Genomic DNA, 24,201 nt, shown 5'->3' with positions numbered 1-24,201 from the left:
ACTCACACTTCACTGCTCATGATTTTAATTAATTTTTCTCCTACCATCTACCCTCGAGCTGCCCTGGAAGGGATGAAGAAATGCTTGCTTGACAAGTTTAAGTGGAAGTTAAAGTTAAGTGGTCATTGGGAAGATGAGCGACTCATGCAGGAGGGCTTTGGTCAAACGAAAAGCAGAACGAGGATACCAGAGACGAACCTAATTTTCAGACTTTGGCCAGAACTCAACCTTACCCATGTCGTACACATATCGAGGTTTCCCCCTCCTACCCCTACATCCACCCCAGGCTGTTCTTCCCCTGACTGACAGCACCAGAAGGGAGATACCTTTCATTCCTCAGAGCAGCTTCAAATAAGAATAAATACACATTCTTTTTTTCCCTCCAAACAAGTCCGCAGGGCTCTCAGAAGGCAATCCTTGGCTCCTTTTCAGGACTGATCTCAGAGTTTCAGTTGCAAATGCTTAACTGCAAATTACATCTGCCTCCCCCGACTCACCCACCCGTGAGCCACAGGGAGTGAGTGTTACCTAGCTCTGGCCTGATTAAAACTTGGGTTTATGTAAAAATATAACTTCCAGGACCCACCTGTTCTAGAATGTTCTTCTGCTAGGATAAGACTGAATCACATGGCAGCTGAGGAAACCCTTCTCTCCTTCTTCTCATGTTCCATCATTGACCTCTAAAATAGTGACTTCTGCCTACACTTTGTCCTCTCCAGGAAAGTGAGAAAGTAGCTTCTAGCTCTGCCTTTTGGGGAGGAGTGACTGAAATGGCCAGGGAGAAGGGTAAAGGTCACACTGCTTGCTCATTCTCTCCAGCTGAGACCTGCCTGCACCTCCTCTCTGATTTTGTTCCTGTGAAGCAAGTGGACCTGGGATGGGGGTGCAGGCCTACCTTCCGGAGGCTGTCTCTCTGGGCCTCTCTCTGAGTCTGATAGGGAGTGAGGGTAGAAATCCTTTCCTGCAGAGGCAGGTCAAGTATGCTCTACAGAACAGCTTTCCCTACCTACAGGTAGAACTGAAGGCCTACCTGGTCCCAGGTACAAGCAGGGTTCTCTAGTCCAGCTTTATCATTAATGAAAAAAATGTAATTTTATTCCTACCAGTTTTGCATGCCTATTTCTCAACTGATTCAGAACAAGAGTGGGGGAAGCACATGACGGACTGGGTCCCTAAGATTTCAGTGGTGTTTTAGGGAGAATTGCTTAGCCTTCTACCCCCTTGCTTCTCAGTGCCCTTTGAAGAGCAAGAACCTATTCAGATATATGTTCTTAGAGATTAAGCCACCATTTTTACCTCTACCCTAGTCTTCACCACCCCCCATCCCCATTTGAGATCTGGGGTTTGTCAAAAGTGTTCTGTGGCCTAGAGAACACCTAAAGTTGGTGATGAGGACCCAATCACCCTCAAATTACAGCCTGTTCTGCTCCCTGTTCCTCAGGCTCTGATTTGGGGCACACTGTGGATTACCAGGGTATTTGCAATGCTCTAAGGGCCCTCATCCCAAGATACACTTAAAACCACTTAAGTGGTTTCCTTTCATAGTTATCAATATTAAGAAAGACTGGACCATTTATTTATTTATTTATTTATTTATTTATTTATTTATTTATTTTTAAGATTTTATTTATTTATGAGCAACACAGCAGAGAGGAGAGAGAGAAAGAGGCAGAGACACAGGCAGAGGGAGAAGCAGGCTCCATGCAGGGAGCCTGATGTGGGACTCGATCCCAGGACCCCAGGATCAGGCCCTGGGCTGAACGTGGCATCAAACCCCTGAGCCACCCGGGCTGCCCAAGACTGGACCATTTAAAAAATATACCATTTGTTATTCCCTCTTCTTTAGGAAAAAAACCAATGTGACTTCTGTAACTTATTATTTATCAATAGGATGTTTCATAAGAGTAAATACTTTTATCTTTCAAGCAAATGTTTGATGGAATCCCTTTAAAGAAAGACATTCTTACATTACAGGTGTTTCTTATATTACAAGTTTAGAACAGTAACTCTAGAATTCTATTACATTGTCAGAGTCATTTGGCACAAACTATTATTGCAATGTCTCATAAAAAGCAATGAGACAAAAAAATAACCATTGTTTTTATGATCAGAATATTGGCTAGCTGGTATCATGGCCATATTCCAATTAGAATAATTATATTCCATCTATATATTTCTACCTATGATTCAGCTGGACTGATCTGTAATAGGAAAGGTCATATCTCAAAGTTTTGAGGTCTCAGACTTAGTAAAATCTCACTCCATTCCACTATAGAAGTGTATTCTAAAAATTGATGATAAAACAATTTTAATAGCCCCATTTTGCAGCTGACCAAATTCTTCACCATAAAGGCATTTATGCCAACATTTATTTGCATGACTTGAGGTAACATAATATTTAAATAGAAATTACATATTTTTCTGAGCTATGTTGCTCTAAGATATTACTATTAAAATTTCTGAAAAAGAAAAAAAATTTCTGAGCAAACATGTTCTTATATCTGGTGCTTAGAGCAAATACTTAAGTACCTGCACTATTCTGAACACATATGAATGGGTGACAATTCTGTCTGAAAATATTTGAGAAAGAATTTTGCTCAGTCATGAAAAATGTACATGCTAACAGAAATCTGAGATTAACTGTATCAGAAGGTTCTTCCTGGCCCCACCGATAACCCAGGACTGAAACATTTGGCATCTTCTGTTGCCTCCTTTCTTTTTGTTCTCCCATATATTGGTAGTTTCTAAGTATCACAAAATCTTTTTTATGTGACCTTCCCCATTGCTGTCTCCTTTTCATTCCTTTGGTCACAGCTTTGTCATCCTTCATTGGCATTTTTGTAAGAGACTTCTAATCATAGTACTGTCAGGTCAGACCCAGGCAAGACGGTCCCTGCCTTGGCCCTCTTCTTGCTGTACCCTTCCCCACGAAGCAAGAATACTGTAGAATTCAGGGACATACGGTATATGGGCCTCTGTTTTTACTCTTGCCTGAGCCCTATTAGCATTAGCAAAAGGCCTGTCTTACTGGCCTCCCTATGCCCCAAATTTTTCAAGATGAGCCTTAGAGTCTCCTGCTCCTAAAGCACAGTGGGGAGACATCAGTGGTATCTTGGGTTTCATCTCTAATAATCTTTGGAAATGTGCTTCTGTGCTCTGCCCTCAATTATTTATTTTGTGTCATTCACAAAGAGCTAAAAAAGAGAGCAGTGAATTTAAATGACTAACTGCATTGGGGAGTCTATCAACATCTCAAACCAATCAAATTACTGAGGAGTCCAGAGTCACATTTCTAGGAACACAGAGAACTACATATGAGCAGAGACCAAGCAAACCAATCTGCCACCGATATTTGCATAAGCCTCACGCAGTACATTACCTCACTTGACCCTTACAACTACGCTGGTAAGGCAACTAGGTGCAATATCGTTCACAGTTATAGATGAGATAACATGCTTGGAGCAGGGGAGTTAGTTGCGTAAAATTAGCTCATAAATGACGGAGAATCCTAAGCTCTGACTCCAAATTTTTGCTTCTAGGAGGTACATGATCCAGGCTTACTCTAAGACTCATACATGTGCTTTTTTATACTTGCAAAACCTACTCTAGGAAACTACATTTGGCTTCCAGCTCCGGTTTGGCACTGACGAATGTTTCTTGGGGAAGTCGTCCAATAAAGGTAAGCCTCAGTTTTCATCTTTAAGATAAAGGAGTTAAAGTAGATGATCTCTAGGGCTTCTTCCAGCCCTTTGGTTCTTTTACAGTCTATACCCCAGATTGCATTCCACACTTGTGAAAGTGGCTCTCAAACCTGGGCAGTACCACTGTGTTATATTAATGAGTCTTTATCAAATGGCCCTGGGTGTCCTCCATCCTCGTAGGTTAATCAGATCAAGTGGCACCGGTTTAATCAGAAGTTAAATGTGAATGCTGGGGAGAAAATGGCAAATCAACAGTACTTTTTTTTTGCTATTTCCAAACATTTTTAGGGGCAAGGCCACAGGCAGTATTTTCCATAGTATTCCTGTTCCAAGGGATATTAATAGGATCTTCTTGAAAAGGGAAGGGGTTTTTTTGTTTGTTTTTGTCACTTGGCTAAACAATATCAAATTAGTTTCCTTTGTAGAGAACCCTTTAATACTTATAGAGATTATTAATTCTTAATCTCCAGAAGAATATTTCTCACCTCTTAAGAATTAATGCTTGCAACATAGCTTTGGAAGACATTTGGGGAAACATTTGGGATGCACTGATTGTTGCTAGCACCTCAGAATTTATACCCAAATCAAAATGTAGCTTTTGGTGATGGCTAAATGAGATATAAGATGATGAGGTTATTTGTTTGTTCCCTCATAAACCCAAGTGCAAGAATTTACCTGCCTGCATGTCAGGTCTTCAAATACTCCCCCTAGGAGATAATATACTTAATGCAATGCCTAATCAGATCTGTCATGGTAATTGGGGGGAATGATACTGGTTGTTTTAAAAGTTCCCCAAGGGCAGCCCCAGGTGGCTTGGCAGTTTAGTGCCTGCCTTCGGCCCAGGGTGTGATCCTGGATACCTGGGATTGAGTCCCACGTCAGGCTCCCTGCATGGAGCCTACTTCTCCCTCTGCCTGTGTCTCTGCCTGTCTCTCTCTGTGTCTCTCATGAATAGATAAATAAAATCTTTAAAAAATAAATTAATTAAAATAAAAAATAAAGGTTCCCCAAGAGGTCTGTTGAAATAAAATTCTGGACTGGATGTAATCCACGGAAGGAAGTCTTCTTATTATTTAATGTTCTAATTATTTAATCCTCATTTTTAAAATCTAACCCAGCATGGGGCTTGACCTCACAACCCTGAGATCAAGAGTCACATGTTCTATTGATCTAGGCAGCCAGGCACCTCTCATTAACATTTTTCATCAAACTTAACTCCAATGACTTTTAGCTATTTTTGAAAGTCAAATCTATCCCTGTGGCAGACTGTATTTTGTGAAGATGCCTGCAATAATTCCATCCCACAAACTCTTCCTACAATGAAATCTTGAGCCAGATTATAAAGATGTCAGGCACTCTTTTTTTTTTTAAGATTTTTTTTTTTTTTAATTTGCTTCAGACAGAGTTAGAGAGAGCATGAGCAGGGGAGAAAGGCAGAAGGAGAGGGAGAAGCTGACTCCTTGCTGAGCCGGGAGCCCGACGTGGGGCTTGATACCAGGATCCTGAGATCCTGACCTGAGCTGAAGGCAGACACTCAACCATCTGAGCCACCCAGGCACCCTATGTTGTGTACCCTTACTCTATTGTTGTGTCTTACTCTCTTGTGACCCTCATTCTTGGAATCCAGCTACCATGCTATGAGGAGGTCCAAAGAGCATGTGCAGAGAGACCACATCGAGAGACCATGTGTAGGTGCCTAGTCAATCACCCACATCAATTGCCAGACATATGAGTAAAGATGTCTCTTGGGACACCAGGGTGGCTCAGCAGTTGAGTGCTGCCTTTGCCCCAGGGTGTAAACCTGGAGTCCTGGGATCGAGTCCCACATTGGGCTCCCTGCATGGAGCCTGCTTCTCCCTCTGCCTGTGTCTCTGCCTCTTTCTCTGTGTCTCTCATAAACAAATAAATAAAATCTTAAAAAAAAAAATGAGTAAAGATGTCTCCATCATATTCCAAACTTCAACCATTGAATCACTCCACCCTTCTTCCCAGCTGCAAACCTAGAATCACAGAGCAGAGGCAACCTGTCCCCTCTCTGCTGGGTCAAAATTCCTAGTGCACAGAATCCGTGATCATAATACAATGATTATTTTATGACCTTAAGTTCAGGGTGGGGGCAGCCCCAGTGGCGCAGCGGTTTAGCGCCGCCTGCAGCCCCGGGTGTGATCCTGGAGACCCTGGATCGAGTCCCACCTCAGGCTCTCTGCATGGAGCCTGCTTCTCCCTCTGTCTGTGTCTCTGCCTCTCTCTCTCTCTCTGTGTCTCAATAAATAAATAGAATCTTTAAAAAAAAAACTCTTAAAAAAAAAGTTCAGGGTGGTTTATTAGGCAGTCATAGTAACTAAACAATCAGCAATGGATAAAATGTGTTCCTGCTGAGGAAATTCAAAAGAATGTGCTAAAAGTTTTATTTCGTGAATGTTTAGAATTTGAGATTTATCATCCTTGCATCTTGGACCTCTTTGTATTAGAGATGTTTAGATTTGGTACCCAAATCACCAGCATTTAGCATTTGAATTTCTCCAAATCATAAGTTATTGTTAAACAGAAAATGTCCAGGGATTTTAGAATCCTAAAACGATCAGCATGTGCAACTCAACGTTTAGAAGCAGAGCTCATGAAAACAAATGCTTTGAGGAGCCTAAGAGATAAAATGAGTGAAGAAGAGACGTGGCCTAGGGAAAACAGGAGCTTTTCAACCAAATTACTAGTGTGTGACTTCCATGGGAAAGTCACATGGTCCCAACTTCCCTTCTGAAACTTTTGAGGAAGCCCTATTGGCCCATTGCAATCCCTGCCTTGCACCAGATCTCTTTTACAAGCTCCAAAGGACACTTAGAGCCCTGGGACATCCCCAGAATCTGAATTCTTTTGATGTTGAAACATAGATTCAAAGGTCATTCTCAAATTAAACTCACTGAGCCTGACAAATATGCTGGTGCCACAGGGTAGTCTTGATTAGACTCCTCAGCAAAAAATTAGTCTGAGAACTAGAAATAGGTCATTTGCTCTATGGGATCCCATGAAGTTTCCAGGGATAAATCCTTTTATCAATTTCATAAATTTGGTTTGGATTCCTGAGAATTCTGGGTTCTGTGAGCAACAGTTTGTCTCCCCCACCAACACTTCAGAAATGTACATTCATAGTAACCTGTGAAAAAACAAGCACTTCCTTGTTTATTGTTTTTTAAGATATATTTTCAATCAATAGATTATTATTTTAATGATTGTCTTCCCTTTTAGATGGGAAGCTTCCTTGGGGGAGGCTTTGCCTGTCTTGTTTGTTCTTGTATCCTCTGCATTCAGCACAGTGCCTGGCACACATTAAGTATACTTACAATAATACTTAGTCAATGAATGAACTGTATCCCACTCATTTAGTCCATGCACATACAGTAAACACCTACTGTGTGTCAGGTATTGATCTTGGAGGTGGAGGGGGGATGCCAGGTTGGCTCAGCAGTTTAGTACCTGCCTTCAGCCCAGGGCATGATCCTGGGGCCTCAGGATCGAGTCCCACATTGGGCTCCCTGCATGAAACCTGCTTCTCCCTCTGCCTGTGTCTCTGCCTCTCTCTGTGTCTCTCATGAATAAATAAATAAATAAAATCTCAAAAAAAAAATCTTGGAGGTAGGATAACGTTATGAGCAATACGTTAGGCCAACTCTGGGCCAATACATAGAGGCCCAACTCTGCCTTGGGGCACTTAAAATTTAGTGAGGGGAGCGGCCTGGAGAGAAAGACCCAAGTAAACAAATACACTTAATAATTTCAGGTAGTGCTAATAGTTCTGAAGAAAACAAAGCAGTGGGGGATCCCTGGATGGCGCAGCGGTTTAGCGCCTGCCTTTGGCCCAGGGCGCGATCCTGGAGACCCGGGATCGAATCCCACATCGGGCTCCTGGTGCATGGAGCCTGCTTCTCCCTCTGCCTGTGTCTCTGCCTCTCTCTCTCTGTGACTATCATAAATAAATAAAAATTAAAAAACAAAACAAAAAAACAAAGCAGTGTCTGGTGATTGAGGGGAAAGTCTTGGCTATTCCTTAGAAAGACTCTTATCACTAAGCTAATGAATGATGAGGAGCCAGATATCTATAAAAGGGAAGAGCAGTTAACAGTGGGATGAGTGTTCCAGCAGCAGGTATAACCAGTGCAAAAGTCCCAGGGCAGGATTTGGCTTATTTAGAGGATATGATATGTTGAGAACACAGAGTAGCTGGACCACAGTGGAAGAGGTCATGTGACTGGGGATAAAGTTGAGATGCTGGCAGGGACAGAACAGGAAAGGCCTTGGAAGCCACAACACAATGGGATTCCAGGGCTGCAGAGCAGCAAGCTGTAACAGGAGTCAAAGGAGCCTGTCCATCGTCGTGGACCTAAAATAACGTATAAATGCGCATATATGAGGAACAGAAACCTCACTAGTTACAGCTGCAGTCTTTCAGGTGCTATTCTCAGACCAGGATTCTGAACTTAAGGACACCTGCTGCCTTTCTTTGGGATCAGCTGCCAGCAATATAGCACCCTGGGGGCTGGTCGGCCACTCACTAGCTCTAGAAACTTGGAGTTCTGAGTTCTTGTGCGGCAGATATCAACCTGATTCAACATCATGATCATTATCATTATCTCATTAAAAAACAGCCTCAACTCCTTTACTGTAGGTTGAAGGAATCAGACTGCAGTATCATCAGGAACCAGGCCTTAACAACAAAACTATTTGGGGTGGGCCAGGCTGTCACAGTCCAAGGGCCCCCTCTTCCAGTAAGCCAGGGCCCCAGGCCTCCCCCTTTAGGGACTTCCTTCTGGCTGCTCCTACCACAGACCCCGCCCTCTGCCTATTTACACCAGAAGCAGCAATCTAGATGGGCCTAGCTGTTGTCTCCAGACCCCGGTTTTGTCTTCTGTGGCAGAGAATGCTTCTGGCCTTGGTAGAAGGGATAGGAGGTATGTGTCCAGAGAAGCGGAGGAGTGAAAGGGAGATGAGGGTGTATGGGGGTATGTGGTGGGGTGAAGAGGTTGAAGAGATTAAGCTGGATGGAGGGCTCAGCTTTGTAATGGGATGAGGTAAGAGAGATCTGGAATATTCCAGGGAGATAAAGCAGAGATTTGGTGCAACCTTGGGAGAGGTGAACCAGGCCTGTATACATTGTTATGTTAAAAGGTCACTGTGAAAAAATAATCTATAACTTGACATTTTGTAACCAGTAGCTTGGTCCTTTAAGAGAGACAGCAGAATTCAAGCTTTGGGGCAAAGTTCTGCAAAAACATGAAAGATGTTATGTGAACTTTTCAATTCAGTAGTAACCACTTTACTACGTAAAGTCCAATGATTTTGCAATGATAGATGATCAGCAAGAGCCGTGCAGGTTAATAAATACTGACAAAGGAGCTCCAAGCTAGCTACCATGCCAAATATAAAATTTCAAAATAATCGATCACAGGGTTTGGGAACTAAAAGGGAATTTAGACATCCTCTAATCTGGAGGAGGCAAGACTGACCCACTTGCCTAGACATGTTTTGTATCATGAAGGCCAACTGGCAGAGCATGCTACCTCCACTGACTCAGTTGTCACCAGTCCCTAACGCTCACCTCCTGTCAGCCAACGCCACGGAATTGTGTTACATGGCTGGGCCCCATAGAATTTGACATTGTGACCACTAGTCAACCAAGAAACCCCATTTTGCTAGGTAGAAAGGGAGAAGACTTGTATGATGTGTTAATAAAAACATTACCTATCTGCAAACAATTGGATAATACTGGGGTGAGTGACACAAGGTTTAAAGTGAAATGCTAAAGCCGAATTTGCTCAGGGCCCTGGAATAGAAAAAATATATCATTTTGAATTGGTGCTATATTATTTCTTTCCTTAAAGAGTTTAACAGAAACTGTCTTCAATCCCAACAATTTTGTGGGGTAGATTTTACAAAATAAAATTATTTCCTCTTCAAAGACTGAGAAACGGAGGCAACTTCAACACCCATACTTTGATTCAGAAAAATCCTCCAAATCCTGACCTCTGTTATGAAATTAGTAGGATAAGCAAACGTCACAAATCTTTTTTTTTTTTTTTTTTTTTTGTGGACAGCAAAGCAAGGTTTTTTGAGCAATAGCAAAATGCTAGTCAAAGCTCCTGAGGAGGGAGGGAACCCGAGAGGGTTGCCCACAGACATCACAAATCATGCACTGCAAGCAGGTGTGCCCTGCTGGTTAACAACAACCATCCTCTCAAGTGCTGTGGTTCGCCAGGAATCTGAGGATAAACTTTCTAGCAAATGATAATGGTTGTGGGGATTACTCCTTTCCTCTTTCTTCCCAGTCTTTACATCTCAGGAATGTCTCCCTTTCTTTTTCTCAATTCCTCTTTTTTCCAAAACAAGAAAACCCAATTCCTTTCTGTTTTGGTTTTGGTTTTGTTTGTCCTTTACAATTATGGGTTATACTGATTAATTAACTGATCACACTTTAGCATAAATACATTTGCATGTTTGTGTTACCCTGGCCAATTATTCACATTTGAAGATTTTGTCACAAATGAAAAGCTTTGCTGTCCAAAGGATTAAGATTCAGGTGAGAAGTTTATTTTGGGTAGGGGGTAGGAATCTGATAGCCTTGACTCTTGAGGCTGGATAGAAAATATACTTGATTTACCGTTTGGAACCTGAAAGAAAGTCTTTCTCCTTTTCCCCACCCCCTTTTCTGTTGAGGAAGCAGGAATTTGAATTCCCTCACCTGTCAGTGAAAGGAGAAGGTTCCAGAAGGAGTAGGATGTTATGGTTGTAGAATCACAGTCCCCAAGCTTCTGAAAGTGGGACTGACCCCAGCTTCGCTCAGAGGGATTAGCCTACCCTTCATTTGTTCATTTTTCTTTGTCCTATTTACTACTGTTCTAATTTGATAGTCACTGCGATTTTCCCAGGGTAACTCCACTCCTTTCTTGAAGTCCCAGAAAACATCTGTAAACCTCCTGGTGTTTCCACTGTCTGCTGATAAGGTTTCTGTGGCACAGAGATAGTGTGAGTTGCAACTAAGATTTTCCTGGCAAAGTTTATCCTAAACAAAACTGCTCTGGGACTCACATGTGAAAGGCAAATGAATTTAACAATGCGATTTTGTGTCTTTAATGAGCACTTCTTACAAACATTCTGTTATTAAACTTTTATTTACTGAAACATTGTAAGAATAGTACAGAGAACTTCTGTATATCTGGTACCCAGATACACCAGTTTTTCAACATTTGCCACATTTGCATTATCATTCTCTCTGCCTCACACCCCTCCGTGCTATTTCATTTTTTTCTGGATCATTTGAGAGTACGTAGCAAGTATCATGCACTTTCAGTGTATATTTCCTAAGAACAAAGATATTCTTTTAAATAACCACAATAAAATTAACAAATTCCAGAAATTTAATCTTGTTAAAATAATCAACAATCTGATTCCAATTTTGTCAGTTGTCCAAATAATATTCTACTCTCCCCGTAAAATTATATCCTGTCTCTTTAGTCTTCTTTAATCTTGAATAATTCCTTAGTCTTTCACGACTTTGACATTTTTTAAGAATGTAGATTATTTATTTTATACGTTCTTTAATTGGTTCATCTGGTATTTCCTCATGATTAAATTCAAATAATACATCTCTGGCTGGATTATTAGATTGATGATTTTGTGTTCTCTCCAGATTCACATCTGGAGTCATATGGTATTTGTCTGCATCTACTAGGTGATAATGATTTTAACCACCCAGTCATTGTTTATTTCTTCTCTGTATATTTATTACTTGTACACTTGGAATCAATAAACAGTCTTTGAAAAGACAGTTAATTCATCCAAATACCCTGCTCCTCATCAAGCTTTCTCTCCTACATTTAGCATCCATTCTCATTAATCTAAGATTGTTCAAACTGATCTTTTCCACGATGGTTGCAAAATGGTCATTTTCCAATTTTATACCACTGCCTCCACATTTAATTAAGCAAGATCAGCTGTGAGGAAGAGTCTTCCCTTCTGGGCCATTTTAAGTGTATTTACAGCTGTCTTGATAAAAGTCACCTATCATATAATCCACCCTTTAAAATCTACAATTCAAAAAAAAATCTACAATTCAGTGGGTTTTTTTTTATTATGGTAAAATATATATAGTATGAAATTTACCATCTTAACCATTTTTCAGTATACAGTTCAGTGGGATTAAATATATTTGAACTGTGCAACCATCACAACCATCACTATCATCCATTTTAATAACTCTTTCATCTTATAAAACTGAGATTCTGTACTCATTAAACAGTAGCACGTTGTCCCCCAGGTCCCCAGCAACCAGCCCCTGGCATCTACCACTATACTGTCTGTGTCTATGGTGTTGACAACTCCAAGTACCTCAGTGGAATCATACAGTATTTGTCTTTTTATTACTGCCTTCCTTCATTCAGCATGATGTCCTCAAAGTTCATCCCTGTTGTAGTATGTTGCAGAATTTCCTTCCTTTTAAGGTGGAATAATATTCCATTGTATGGATATGCCACATTTTGTTTATTCATCTATTAATGGGCACGTGGTTTGCTTGCACATTAGCTATTGTGAATACTGCTAAGAACATAGGTGTACAAAGATCTCTCCAAGACCCTGCTTTCAATTCCTCTGACTATATACCCTGAAGTGGAATTGCTAGATCATAAGGTAATTCTATTTTTAATGTTTTCAGGAATTGCTATACTGTTTTCCATAACAGCTATGCTATTTTACTTTCTCACCAACAGTACACAAGGGTTCCTGTTTCTCCACATCCTAACCAGCACTTCACGAAGTATCTTTTTTTGATAGTAGCCAGTCTAATGGCTGTGAGGCGATATCTTATTATGGTTTTGATTTGCCTTTCCCTAATGATTAGTGATGCTGAGCGTCTTTTCACGTGCTTATTGGCCATTTGTACATCTTTGGAGAAATGTCTATTCAGGTATTTTGCCCAGTCTTTGAATTGGGTTTTTTGTTTTTTTCTTGTTGAATTTTGTTGAACTCCTAAAATTCTATATATATGTTTATGAAAGATATGTTTATATCTATATCTATATAGATAGATATAGATAGATAGCCTTCCTGAGGCTTCAGGAAGATGTGGGCCCACATCCACCCTGACTTTTTTTTTTTTTTTAATAAATAAGCATCAATTTTATTGAATCATGAATAATTTAAGACTGGTACAATCATCAGTTTTATTCTCTATGACGTGGGGCATGATCTCCAGTAGATCGATGGCAGATCCAAAAACCTCATGACAAATGAAAATTAAATAGGGAGGACGGGAGGGAAGGAGGAAGGAAACATACCGTACACAAAATACTCGATTCCTAGTTTTCTCTTTAAAAATGGCTAGAAAAAATTCATCAAAATGCAGCACTTTAATCGATTATTTACAATTTCTATGTTACAGTGAAAAAATGTACATCTTATAGGACATATTTCATAAACTATATATTTATATGTATATATATCTATAAAAATCTCTATATATTTTGGATATTAATCTCTTATTAGATATATGATTTGCAAATATTTTCTTCCATTCTCTGGGTTATCTTTTCACTGTGTGAATAGTATCTTTTAATGCACACAGTGTCTTAATTTTCATGAAACCCAGTTTTTCTATTTTTTCTTTATTTCCCTATGCCTTAATGTCATATCTGAGAAATCACTGTCAAATCTAGTTTCGTGAAGTTTTGTCTATCTTTTTCCTAGGAGTTTTTTTACATGGTGTCTTAATTTAGGTCCCTGGTCCATTTTGTGTTGATTTTTGTGTGTGATGTTAAAGATGATAAGTACTGCTCCATTGGATGAAGCAAGGGTAGCAAAATCTTGCAAGTCCTGAATCTAGGGCTGATGGGTAAATGAGTATCCATTGTGCTATTCTCTCTATCTTCATGTATGTTTTTTTGTTTTTATTTTTTCTGTCCCATCCTACTATGCTCCCCCATCCCAGCCCTGCCAACTCTGGGTTGTTACTGTCTGGGGATAGGTCTGTCAGGGAGGTTCCACTGACTAAATGGTGAACCCCATGAGGGACGTGGGCTGTCACGGTCACTACCGTGTCCTCAGCATCACCCAGCACAGTGTGACAAATGGTTAAACCAGTGAATGAGCACATTCTCTGTGTAAAGAAATCATCACATCAATTTAAAAGAAAATACTAAATATTGTATACCAAGTTTCTTCTTTGGACCAAGCTTGTGCTAACTGCATTATTATTATTAATAGTGGTGATTAGTAGTAGTAGTAACAACATCAAATAAAAAATGAATCCTGACAAGCCATGAGGTTGCTTGCTTTTCTTTAAATCCTCCTCCCCAATCATGCTCCCTCCATCCGTCCTCCCCCTAGTCCTATTGCTTCCATCTCTCCTCCATCTCCAACTCTTCATCCATTACAACCCCCTTCTCCTCTTCAAGTAAATAAAGGACTCAACACAATGAACCAACTAGCCCTAACAGACACATACAAAACACTCTACCCAAAAACAATGGAAGACACATTCTTCTCAAGTGCACACAGGACACTTTCCAGGACGACTATATAGACCACAATGTAAGTCTCAATAGATTGAAAAATTTAGATATCTGGGGCGCCTGGGTGGCTCAGTGGTTAAGCATCTGCCTTTGGCTTAGGTTGTGATCCTGGGGCCCTGAGAGTGAGTCCCACAGCAGGCTTCCGGGAGGAGAGATTTAAAAATCTTAAAAAAAAAAAAAAAAAAAAAAAAGACCACAACAGGACACTACTATTCTCATCCCAGAAAGACTAAAATTTAGAAGACTGAAAATATTGAGTCTTTTTAAGGATGTAGATCTCCATATTGCTAATGGAGGGTGCAAAACGACATAAACTCTTTGGAAAATCATTTGTTCGTTTCTACTAGGGTTAAATGTGCATTTGCTTATGAAACAGCAATTCTATTGTTATTTCTAACAGAAATGAATGCAAATGTTCTATCATTTGTACATTATATTCAAAGCAGCTTTATTCATAATATCCAAATGATGGAACAACCCAAATGTTTATCAACAAATAAATTGTGACACATTTATATCATGGAATACTACCCATCAATTAAAAAAAGAAATAATTGGCTCTAGCAACAAGATGGAGAAATGTCAGATACTGTGTTTATGAAAGCCTGACACAAAACAGTTGTAGTATATAATTCTGTTTATATAAAGTTTAAGAACAAGCAAAAGTAAAAGGTGTTTATGAAAATCAAAATAGTGATTAATGCTTCAGGAAATAGAATGAGAAGCACATAAGAGAATCTCATGGGATACAGGAAATATTCTATAGTTTTATCTCAATGGTGGTTATCTATACATATGTAAAAATTCAAACTATATGCTTAAGATTAGGGACTTTATGCACTTTACTATATGTATTATTACTAAGTATAATAAACTTGGTCAGATCCTCAGAAGCCGTAGTACTTTGGGAAACTCAAACTATGGCATAACCATTTGGCAAATGGTTTTAATATGGTCCCAAACAGTGGACCCAGTGGGAAGAATAAAGTTATTTTGGGGGAGTAAAAGAATGAAAATTGAAGTATTTTGAAAGTAAAAACACACTGCACAAATACACAGTGTTAGCACAAGCATGTCCAGCCTTGGGCCAATGAAAACCTGAGTTAAGCCTGTGTCTCAAGAATCACTGAACACAGTTATAACATTGGCCTCAGTACATTTTTTAAAGTTTATTTTTATTTAAATATAGTTGTTATATAACATTGTATAAGGTGTACAACATGTTGATTTATTTTTTTAAAGATTTTATTTATGTATTCATGAGACATACAGACACATACACACACACACACACACACATAGGCGGAGACACAGGCAGAGGGAGAAGCAGGGCTCCATGCAGACAGCCTGATGTGGGACCCGATCCCAGGACTCTAGGATCATGCCCTGAGCTGAAGGCAGATGCTTAACTGCTGAGCCACCAAGGCGTCCCCAACATGTTGATTTTAATATATTTATATATTCCAATATGATTACCACCTGAGCACTAGCAAACACCTCTGTCATGTCTATTTCCTATGTTCTCTCTTCTTTATCATGTGTGTCTTCACACCCTTAGCACTTGGGACTGAAGAACATCTTGTTCCTTTCTGCAGGGGATGGAAAAATATCTTTGGAGGAGATCATTTGGCAAGAGAGAGAGGGATTCACAGGGTGCCATCTCTAAGGCCTGACACTCCCACATTCTTGTCATCCCAGATAGGTTCCCCCAATGCAACCTTACCCTACCCTACCCTACCTCCACCTACCTCCACTGGCTTGTAAGGCCCTCAATGTTGCTCTGGTACAGTCTCCTGTCTCCTAATTCGTCTTCTTGCTTTAGATCTCTCCACCCTGATTCCACTGTCCAGCAGCCAGAATGACTTACCCAAAAAGCAGCTCCACTGAAGTGCTTCCCTTTGTCTCAGAATAAAATTCCAAACTGGTGGTAAACAGCCTTATCTCCCCCACAGGCACACTACACAAGTTCTCAGAATGTGATATCAAGTGGAAATGTCCCCAGGTTATGATCACCTGGCTGAGAATTCTAAGGGTGTCTTTTTTTTTTTTTTTTTTTATGGTTGATCATTTGTACATTTTTAAAATTTAAATTCAATTTGCCAACATATACTATAACACCCAGTGCTCATCCCATCAAGTGCCTTCCTTAGGACCTGTCTGTCACTCAGTCACCCCATGTCCCCACTCCAAGGGTGTCTTATTCTTGCCCCCTACTGTTGCATCTGAATTTTGGGTTCGAGATTCTGAAGGATACTAGTGATGTCAGCAGCAATTCTGTCATTTTCCTTCCTGCCTTTGTCTCCCCGAATTGTCAGCTCTACAGTTTCTAGATTTCCACACCTCAAGGACATTAAACACTAGACATGGGCCTTCCCCAAACACAGCTTCCTCTTCTGTAGTGTTCAGAATATGTATGGGTGTAGCATCAAGTACTTTATTCTCAACATAGAAATCCTTCAGAATCTAAAGTTTAGATCTTTGGTATGAAATCAGATTAACTACCAGGGGAGGAAGGTAGATACCTATTCTTTTTCCTCCTACTTTTATAGGTATAACACTACAATCTTCTTGGAAGGGCTATATATACGTGCCAAATTAAAACTTGCTCAGAACCAGATTATGTTAAACTAAAAATCTCTCAGAAGAAATAGGGAAGAATGAAAACATGTATTAAAGTCATTGTGTAGGGGCGCCTGGGTGGTTTGGTCAGTTAGGCGTCTGCCATTGGCTCAGGTCATTATCTCAGGGTCCTAGGATCGAGCCCCACATCAGGCTCCCTGCTCATCGGAGAGCCTGCTTCTCTTTCTTCCTCTGCCATTCCCTCTGCTTGTGCTCTCTAACTTTATCTCTCTGTCAAATAAATAAATATAATTTTTAAAAAAGTAAATAAAGTCAGTGTGTAAAATGCCCAAACTTGGATATTTCCTATGCAGCACTAGGTTTGTAAGCCTGTAATACATAATTCACAGTGCAAAGGTTCAAAACGATCATTCAAGACTTAGCTTCAGGGAGTCTCTCACCACTCCTTGACATGAAAAATGTTGTGAGTTTATGTATTTGGGGAGAAAGGGAGTCTAGCTTTTAGATTCTCAAGGGGATCCAGGACCTCTTTAAAAACCAACAAAAATAAGTCTTACAGTGATTAGGCTTATTATTTATACCTAGAAGCAACTACTCTTCATATTTACCCAGAGCACATGCAAAGAAGTGATATCTAGCTGATTGAATGCTATAGACCAAGATGCTTACAATTCCTGAGCACAAAGATAATTGATAATATTGTTGTTTTAGAATTGCTTCTCTCCTTTATTGGGAAGAAAGCAAGACAGACTTTGTGCTTGTTTTACCTGTCCCATGGAAATTATCTCTGGTTCAGTTATTTATTTCTCTTTTATTATTTAATTTTTATTTGTTATTATTTTTAAAGATTTTATATATTTGTTCATGAGAGACACACAGAGAAAGAAGTGGGCTCCATGCAGGGAGCCCGATGTGGGACTCATTCCTCGGATTCCAGAATCACTCCCTAGGCCAAAGTGAGATGCTCAACCACTGAGCCACCCAGGCATTCCTGGTTCAGTTTTTTAATATACTTACCTCAAATAATTATTTCTTTAACAAAAGAAAACTCTAATAAAAGGAAAGATTATCCTTGCTTGTGGTTAGAACATTTAATTGTCATCAAAATATCAGTTCTTTCTATAAATTTAATGTGATCCCAGTAAAATTACTAACAAGGTTTGGGGTTTTTTTCTTCTCCCTGGAGCTAAATAAGTTACTACCAGAATTCATGTAGGAAAATAAGTACACAACAAGAGCTAGAAGGCTTGAAGAGGAAGACCTGTGATGGGATAAGGGGAAGGGACTAGTCCTATTAGATAAGTAAAACATACAAAAAGCTTTTATTCTTAAAACCATGTGCCACTGGAACAGGAATTAAAGTGATCAATGGAATGGGAAATCCAGAATAGTCCTAAGTATGTAAGGAAGTCAAGTATATGATAAAGATGATTTTTCAAATCATGAGGTAAAAAAAAATTTTTTTTTAATGAGGGTGGGTTGATACCACAATACTACTGGATAGCCCTTTAGAAAAAGATAAATTAGATCCTTTCTTCGCAGAACACACAAGAATAAAGTTTAAATGCACCAGGAATCTAAATGTAAAATGGTCAAACCACAGTAATACTAAAGAAAACATGGGTAAATTTCTCTATATTGTGGGTATAGAAAAAATATTTTTTTTTCAATTTTATTTATTCATGAGAGACACAGAGAGAGGCAGAGGGAAAAGCAGGTTCCCTGCAGGAAGCTCAATGAGGGACTCCATCCCAGGACCCTGGGATGGTGACCTGAGCCAAAGGCAGATGCTCAACCACTGAGCCACCCAGGCACCCCTCCTGTTGTGGTCTTAATTTGCATTTCCCTGATGAGTCCTATAAGGTCCGGTTGGAGTTTGCCTCCTGTTTATTCCCCATGTGTTTATCCTCCTTTTCAAGTTTCTGATCAAGCTTTTTGCCCAAAAACTTGGTTGGCTTTTTCTTATTGATTTGTAGGAGTCTTTTTTTGGTGGTTCGGAATCCTTTGTCAGATATATATATTACAAATATCTTCTAGTGGGGGACTTGCAAGCAGATTTATCTATAAGTAAATGGAATTTCATGATCTTAAGCTGAGGACTATCAGAAGACTGAGGGGAAAATCTTGGCCTATTTCATCATGTTCTCATAAATTAAAGAAGTAAGTCCTGATCGCAGATCAATTTTCTTAAAAGGTATTTTGTTCAATTCAACTAGCCATTTTTATGAAGTATCTGTTAAAGGCTTCTAGAGATTCCAGAGTAATTAAGATGGTCTCTTCCCATGAGGTATTACTGTTGAGCAAGAGAGGCAAGCAAGTCAACCAAGACTGCCATAGAATGTGAAAAGACATGTATAATGTGCATTGGAAATGTGAATGAAGGGAAAACTAATTTGGCCTTGAGAGGAGGCAATACTGGAAAAGGATGAGTTTTGAAGATGTGGCAGGAATTTTCCATGGGTGGGTAGGCCTTGCAGGAAACAGAAACAAGAGCCCCTGGCTGGCTCAGTCAGTAGAATATGTGACTCTTGATGTCAGGGTCCTGAGTTCAAGCCCCATGTTGGGTGTGGAGACTACTTAAAAAAAAAAAAAAAAAAAAAAGGAAAAGGAAAAGGGACTGTAAGGAGCAAAATGCCCAGAGGAATGAAAAGGCCAAGTGCCAGGAGCAGTGGCGGTTGGGAATACATAGGAATTAAAAGGAATCCAGTCAGGTTGAATTACAAATATTTCTTAATTATGATATTCTATTAGTACATTTTTAAAAGATCTAGCGGAAGACCTAGTAATTATCATAATTTCAAAGTAATGATTATAGATGATGAGGTACATGTTTCAACTGTAATGTGATATGAAAATATCTGTAATTTCTATTAATGACTATCATGAGTTCCTCTAATACTATTGTTTGTTTCTTACATTCATAATCAAAGGAAATGCTCAATTTCAGTCAGATGTATTAGTGCAAATAGAAATGTACTTTTCTCAATGTCACAGATCTAGTGAAGTCTGGGTATGCATCTCAGACTAAGATCCCTGTGATTAGAAGGACACCCTGAGGATAAGCCAGAGGTAGGACAGTTAGGCCATTTCAGTGGTCCAGATGGGCCTGAATGGAGGCTGAGGTAACAGGCGGAGGGCAGTGGCTCATATTTGGAATCAAATCCAGGTGTGTGTGTTGGAAGCAGGTGGGGAGATGGTTTGGAAAGTGGGAGAAGGGAATGCCTAAGAGGAAACTCCCTCAGGTTCCCAGCTTGGCTAAGAGAGATGATGGCATCCCAAACTACACTAGCTTTTAGCTGGATTGTAGTAATTGTGTACTAACTAGCTAGTGAGGTCTGTTCTTGCCTCACTAAGGTCTAATTTCAACAGAGCAGTCAGTGAACTTTTCAAAGATAAGTAAGATTACATAATGTCTCTGTTCAAAGCCATGCAATGGTCAAAGTCTTCCCAATAGCCCTTAGGGCCCCATGTGACCTGGACCTCCATCTTCTCTCTCATCTCTTACTACTCTCACCCCCATGAACTCCCTGGCCTCCCCCATTTACTATGATGCAGCCAGTTGCTCTTCTCAAGTGTGCAAAAGAATGTTCTTGCCTTGGGCATCTGCACTTACTCTTCCTTCATCTGAGACAGTCTTTCTTTAGACAGCCACACACTAACTTCCTTAACCTTCTTCAAGTTACACCAATGAGATGTATCTGACAACCCTCTTTAAAATAGCCTCTCCTTAGGCACCTGGGTGGCTCAGTTGGTTGAGCATCTGCCTTTGGCTCTGGTCATGATTGGGGGGTCCTGGGATCAAGACCCACATTGGGCTCCCTGCTCAGCCAGGAGCCTGCTTCTCCCTCTCCCTCTGCCCCCTACTTGTGCTAGCTCTATAAATGAATGAATAAGCAAGCAAGCACACAAGCAAGCAAGGCTTCCTCAAGTCTCACTTATTCTGTTCTATTTGTTCCTGCCTTCTGACATACCAGATCACTTACTCTGTTTGTTACCTACCTGTTCTCAGTAGAATAGAAGCCTGTTGCAGACAGGGACCTTTGTTTTGGTTCCTGTTGTGCCAAACCTCTAGAACTGTGATTGGGGCTCAGCAGGTGCTCAGCAAATATTGTTTGAATGAATAGGGGATTATGGTGCATCTCCAGGAAAGGAAGGGCAGGAGAGGAGCAGAAGATTTTAGGGAATGAAGCAGAATGTTATTGATTTAATCAACCTGTGGGTTGTGCTGGTGGATGCAGATAGCTAGGTGGTCTGGAATTCAGGAGAAAGGGTGATTTGTACAGAATTGTAGATTTGAAAGCTGTTTGTGAGAAATACTTGAAGCTGGAGCCCATCCAGAGAGTACCTGTAGACTGATGAAAGAAGAAACTGACATATTTAGGAGGAAAACTAATGTTTAAAAAGTAGTTAAAAAAGAAGTGATTAGTTTTTTTCTTCTTTTTGTTTTTTTGAACTTAAGGGTTTTTTTTTTTGTTTTGTTTTTAACTATTGTTAGAAGCTTTTTTAAACTTTATTTAAATTCAATTAACATATAGTGTATTCTTAGGTTTAGAGGTAGAAGTGATTCATCAGTCTTATATAACACTCAGTACTCATTATATCACATGCCCTCCTTAATGCCCATCACTCAGTTAGCCCATTCCCCACCCATTTCCCTCCAGCACCCCTCACTTTGTTTCCTATGATTAAGAGCCTCTTAAGGTTTGTCTCCCTCTCTGATTCCATCTTATTTTTTCCTCTCCTCCCCCATGAGCCTCTGTTTTTTTCTTAAATTCCACATATGAGTGAGATGATAATTTTCTCTGATTGACTTATTTTTCTTAGCATAATACCCTCTAGTTCCATCCACGTCATTGCAAATGTCAAGATTTCATTTTCTTTGATGACTGAGTAGTATTCCATTGTACATATATACCACATCTTTATCCATTCATCTGTTGATGGACATCTGAGCTGTTTCCATAGTTTTGTTATTGTGGACATTGCTGCTATAAACATTGGGGTGCAGGTGTCCCAGCATTTCATTACATCTGTATCTTTGGGGTAAATACCCAGTAGTGCAATTGCTGGGTCATAGGGCAGCTCTATTTTCAACTTTTTGAGGAACCTCCATACGGTTTTCCAGAGTGGGTGTAACAGCTTGTATTCCCAGCAACAGTGCAAGAGGGTTCCCCTTTCTCTGCATCCTTGCCAACATCTGTTGTTTCCTGACTTGTTAATTTTAGCCATTCTGACTGGTGTGAGGTGATACCTATTGTGGTTTTGAATTGTATTTCTCTGATGACAAGTGATGTGAGCATTTTTTCATGTCTGTTGGCCATTTGTATGTCTTTGGAGAAATGTCTGTTCATGTCTTCTGCCTGTTTTTTGATTGAATTATTTGTTATTTGGGGTGATGGCTTTTTCTACTCTCCTTTATTTCTTTTGTACACACAGAAATTATTAAATTTAAAAGTGGAAAAATATATGTGTTCAGGGAAACTGGTAAGACAGTGGATTTTTCTAATTTTGGCAACCATGCTCCTGTAAAACAGTGGAGTTTTGTGAGTGTTATAAATGCTTTGTTTCAGCATTATTCGTGTTTTTGTATTTTCTAGCTGACACAAAGGCACCAGGTCAAATTCTATGAATTCTTGAGTGTCAAAGGAGACAGGGTAATTATCTGCTTTAATTCTAAGCAATCATATATTAAAATGTACTCGGAAGACTAAGTGTGAAGTGCAGGGACTGATGGGAAAAGCTGCAAAATTTAGGATCTACGTTTGAAGGAAATGTATCAAAATACATAGTCACATCATATAGTGAGTGCACTTCATTGAGAGAACTCATTTATAGTTGCTGAACAAAAGAAAGGAGTGTTAGGTGTCAGAGAGAAGGAATTAAAGTGTGTTGGCACTGATCTCTGCATTTATCTCAATTACTATCATTTTTCTTTCTTTTTCAGAAAACCTTTACTATTCACAGATTTTTGCCATAGATGAAATCTAGATTTTTTTTTCTTTTGGTAAATTGCATTAATTGTTTCTATTGCATTATATTTGTGGATTAGGTTTTGGGTGCTTTTATTTTTCAATTTTTTTTAAAGATTTTATTTATTCATGAGAGACTCAGAGAGAGAGACAGAGGCAGAGACAGGCTCCTCATAGGGAGCCCAATATGGGACTCAATACCTGGACTCCAGGATCACGCCCTGAGCCAAAGGCAGACATTCAACTGCTGAGCCACCCAGGTGTCCTTCTAAGGCATTTTAATAGGAATGGAATTAAATTTTGTTAAGTGTACTTTTCAACCTCACATAATCATTTGGTTTATGTTTCCTATAAATGGATAGGATGGTGATTTGTATTCATAGACATCATAATGTTGAAGCTGTTCTGTATTCCCACAATAAACTCTTAGTCATGATGTAATAATCCTTTACTATACTACCATGTTCTGTGCTAATACTGTATGTATTTGAGGTTTTTTACTTCCTATGTTCATAAATATGATTTGTTTCTTGTGGGTTTTTGTTTTGTTTTTGATGGAGGGGGAATGCTTTCCATTTGGTTTGTTATCAGGATTATTGTTGGTCTCAGAATGAAATGGGAAGCTTCTTATCTTTATCTTTTTGTTTCCTTTTGTTTTTGCTGTGGGCAGTATGTATAACAAAGAAATCCTCTGTTCTTTGATGGTTTGGTGGAATTCTCATGTCAACTCCTGAAGTCTTCCGGGCCTGATATCTCTCTCTAGGACAGATCTTTGGCTCTTCTATTTCTTAGATGATGATTAAGTCTAGTCTGGTTCTCTACCTACCTGTTCTTGACTCCACTTTATGGTTTATATTTTCCATAAGACAATCCATTTCAGAGTAATTTTCAAATTTGCAAAAAATCATGTGAATAAAATTTTGTCGTAATTTTTTTTAATTTTTTATTTATTTATGATAGTCACACAGAGAGAGAGAGAGGCAGAGAGACATAGGCAGAGGGAGAAGCAGGCTCCATGCACCGGGAGCCCGACGTGGGATTCGATCCCGGGTCTCCAGGATTGCGTCCTGGGCCAAAGGCAGGCGCTAAACCGCTGCGCCACCCAGGGTTCCCAATTTTGTCATAATTAAAACTATCTTCTGTAGCTATAGTTATGTCCTCTTTCTAATTTCTACTTGTTGCTTAAAGAGCTGCAGATATTTAAACTGCAACATATTGAACTGAAGACAAGAAATAATTTCTATAGTGGTCCTCTAGAAATCAGACTTTCTCATACTGCAATTAGAAGTTCAGGTGCTTAGAGCTTTGGGAATCTTGGAAAGAAAAGCCTGATAAAAAATTTGAATGGTAGAATATAAATAAGAGTATCAATCCCTTGATGCTCTGACTAAAACA

General features: G+C 39.6%; 1 protein-coding gene across 1 annotated transcript in view; it reads left to right on the top strand.

Moving 5' to 3' along the window:
• The first annotated feature begins 3,457 nt into the window (after nt 1-3,457).
• ATOSA (atos homolog A) overlaps nt 3,458-24,201 on the top strand; it is a 121,045-nt gene continuing 100,301 nt past the window's right edge. Inside the window, exon 1 of the mRNA XM_035708809.2 lies at nt 3,458-3,679. The gene's annotated coding sequence lies outside the window, so the exon portion shown is untranslated. The remainder of the gene's footprint in view (nt 3,680-24,201) is intronic.

The sequence above is a fragment of the Canis lupus genome, chromosome 30 (assembly GCF_003254725.2).
Source record: "Canis lupus dingo isolate Sandy chromosome 30, ASM325472v2, whole genome shotgun sequence".
Lineage (NCBI taxonomy): Eukaryota > Metazoa > Chordata > Mammalia > Carnivora > Canidae > Canis > Canis lupus.
Note: the sequence above shows the minus strand (reverse complement) of the source record. Positions and strands in the feature narration are given on the sequence as shown.